Source organism: Cucurbita moschata, unplaced genomic scaffold (genome assembly GCF_002738365.1).
Source record: "Cucurbita moschata cultivar Rifu unplaced genomic scaffold, Cmos_1.0 Cmo_Scf00126, whole genome shotgun sequence".
In the NCBI taxonomy this organism is placed as follows: domain Eukaryota; kingdom Viridiplantae; phylum Streptophyta; class Magnoliopsida; order Cucurbitales; family Cucurbitaceae; genus Cucurbita; species Cucurbita moschata.
The window spans coordinates 92,022-95,487 of record NW_019268642.1 but is presented as its reverse complement, the minus strand read 5'-3'; the positions used below and the strand labels follow the sequence as shown (position 1 = coordinate 95,487).

The window sequence follows — 3,466 nt, the reverse complement described above, 5'->3', positions numbered from 1 at the left end:
GTAGTAGTAACGGAGTCTAACCCAACGATCATTCAGACAAACATCCATCAACCAAGAGAGGTGAAAATGATGATGATAGTACAGTTGAGAAAGAATCTTAGCCATGATGAATCTACACTTGCTGCCATTGTTGTATTTGAAAAAAGGGAGCTCAAGTGTGCCAACCTCAACAAAAACTTTTTTGCCACTACATGAATACCACGACCCAAAACAAGAAGGTCAAATATTGGGTTTAACCCCACCAAGAGAGATAAATCACAAGATTAGTTTTATGTCGCCTACCACAAATAGATGTCATGCGGCTCAGCCTGAGCTAGTTGAATTCTACAAATAGCAAAATGGCATGTTCACAGTTGGGTTTATTTGATCTCCAAAGGCTCTTGTCACTGATCACTCAAATGCTTGGCAAAGACACCAAGCCAACACCTCTACTGAAGTAGGGAGACAAAAACAAACCACTAAAGCATCACATGTTCACGCAAAAAGACCAACCAGAAGGATGAAGAGAAGGGTCGACCACGATAATTTCAAAGCAAATAGAGAGTTATGATAAGTTAAGGTTAGATCAACTTTGAGTTCAAAGCAACAAGAACCAAAGACTGGTGCGAATATTCTATGGACTAGTCGAAGTTATCCACAAGATTAGGAAGACATCATATAGGATCCAATTTCTCCTATGGATATAGACTAACCCTGTTGTCCACGTCAGTAACTTGAAACTTATTATTCCGACCAAGAAAACATCAAGTAAATGTAGGTGGTATGACGTCATGCAAAGAAGAAATTGTTTCAAGCGAAGAAAGTAGGAAAGACACCAACAGAGAAGACTTGAAGAGTTAACAAACCGAGAAGTGATTTTCAATAGCTCCTAGTAGGTTTGAAAAGACTCCTCAATACTGAGATCAGCTAGAAGCGCGTCGCAAGACCTAAAGTCAGCCTCATCATACAACGTTGAGTTTATGAAGAGCCGGTTGATAGAGATATTGACAAATTGTGTAAGGGCAGATGTCGCGGTTATGATTGGCCGAGGCATGTTGCCTGTTGTTGCATGTTAGATGTCTCAGCTATTCTTGTAAACGATTTGTGGTTCATTGTGGCATGCTTATTCCAAACACGTTTTACTTGCTTTCATCTTAGATAGACCTTTACTATTATTGTTGTGCCAATACGGGGTGTATGATTAGTCCTCAAAATCATATCTACACCCATCAGGACTTAGATGTCCCAAAATGTACTATAGGAGAACGTGATCAGTTGTTGTTTCTTCACTTTTAGCTTATAACATTGGTTTATTTGAAATTGTTTTTAATGTATTTTCTCACTCACGTTTTCTAAAATATTTCTTCTAAACGTGATTCGAGCATACACTGCTATTGTTCGTTCANTACCGATACGCATGCATTCTCGCATGGAAGAACCTAGCTGAATCGGATCAAGGGTCCTAACCTAGTCCGACTGACCTTCTTTGGTTGGCCCCCGCCCCGTGTAACAAGGTCAACGCTTACGTGTTTTTTTCTTTCGTTTAGCGAGATAGCTTACCAGCTCTTTCGGCTCATAGTAGCAGTATGAAAAGCGAAATTCTCATCCTGAATCGAGTCCGCATTGCCATACGAATCGACATCAGCCAAACCAAGAGCTCCTATTTTTTCTTTAACGAAAGCGGATCTAAAAGTTTCGATAAAACCAATATCTTTTAAAGGAGTCGCTCTTCCTTGATCACTATGTACATATGCAGCTCCCCTTTACCTTTGCCTACCGTGAAACGGAAAGTTCTCTCACGATAGGCCCTCCCAGCTCCCGAAAGTCTTTCTATCAATCGAGAGAGGTATAGAATAGTACAACAAACCAACAAGACAAGAATGGACTCATAAGATGGGCGGTCAGAGAAGCGACTTCATTTGTGTTATCCATAAAGGAAATGATCAAGGAATTCTCTATACACAGCTGTGAGATGACCGTATTGTTGCACATCCTGAATAAAGTACCGTAGGCAAGCGAAGCTTTTGAAAATGAAAGCATGTAGAACTCAGATCCATTTTCTCTTCGATTCGTAAACTTTGGATCTGTTCTTCCTTTCGTTTCCGGGTGACTGAGAGAGAAATTAGGCCTTGCGTGCATCCGATTCGGTCAACAATAAGGTGCAAAGCGGGTTGATTAAATGGGCTTGAAGTTCCATTATCGTTAGGTCGAAGATCCCTACTAGGTTTAGTGCACTTTGGTAGTTGTGAATGTTGTCGTAATTGAATGTCTTTCTCATTCGACATTCTATCTTACAGTCCGTGAGCTAATTGGGTTTCGAGATTGCGTATACGCGAAAAGAGCTCGCTTTCAACTTTATCCTCGGCGTTTTGTGCCTAGTTCTAGTTCAGGAAAGGGTCTGATCTCTTTCATTGGAGCACATTGATGCCGAAGGAGTATTCGGAACCGGTGGAGAGGCTATGATGACTTCAGGCTATTCAAATAGCATGACCGATACCACAAAGAAAGGGTATCTAAGTCACACTAGTGGAATAGCTTTTTCATAATAATTATCTCGTTATATGATACCAAAAACCTGCCTGATGACTGATAAGGTAAGGGGTTTTAAAAGACAACAGAATGACAATTCTACGTGTGATAGAAAAGGAGATCTTCGTTTTTTTTTCAGTGTGTGCGGTTTGCCTGCCTTCCTGAACACGGATAGGCTATGGGGCTTTGCACTTCGGCCCCTGAGAATACCACATCAATGTGATAGGATTCGAACCTATGGATCTCTGAAACTTCTTCATTGGTTATTTGGGCGCATATTTCTTAAAAGGATAGTGACGACAGATGACCTATGTGACGACAGTGGACAACATGCCTGGCTTCCTAACCACGGAGAGACTACGGGGCTTTGCACTTCGGCCCCTAAGAATACCACATCAAGGTGACAGGATTCGAACCTATGGCTCTCTGAAACTTCTTCATCGGTTATTTCGGTGCATCTTCCTTAAAAGGATTGTGACAACAGATGATCTATTTGACTGAAAAGTTCCTAGAAAGAATACAATAACAATTAAGATTGTGACAACAGATATCTATTTGACTGAAAAGTTCCTAGAAAGAATAGCAATTAGGATTGTGACAACAGATGATCTATTTGACTTTTGAGAATTGAACTTAAGAAGACCTCTCACACCAAAAATGATAGTCCCTTGTTACTTTTGGAGGGGCATTCCAAGAATTGAACTCAAGACCTCTTGCACCCAAAGCAAGAATCATACCACTAGACCAAATGCCCTTATTATGGACTATATATTAAGTTACTTATGGAATGTATCATCATTATTTCATTTATTTCTTTGTTAATGTAATCCATGAGCAATTATTATTATATCTTTTAGATCTTTTGAGAAATGAACAGAGGGGCATTCCGAGAATTGAACTCGAGACCTCTCGCACCCTAAGCGAGAATCATACCACTAGACCAAATGCCCTTTCTAAA

At 40.3% G+C, this 3,466-nt stretch overlaps 2 non-coding genes across 2 annotated transcripts; both read right to left on the bottom strand.

Annotated features, from left to right (window-relative positions):
• Positions 1–3,190: 3,190 nt before the first annotated feature.
• TRNAP-UGG lies at positions 3,191–3,262 on the bottom strand. The gene has a single exon. It is a non-coding gene; the product is annotated as a tRNA-Pro (tRNA).
• A 124-nt stretch (positions 3,263–3,386) lies between these two features.
• TRNAP-AGG lies at positions 3,387–3,458 on the bottom strand. The gene has a single exon. It is a non-coding gene; the product is annotated as a tRNA-Pro (tRNA).
• Between the last annotated feature and the right edge of the window lie 8 nt (positions 3,459–3,466).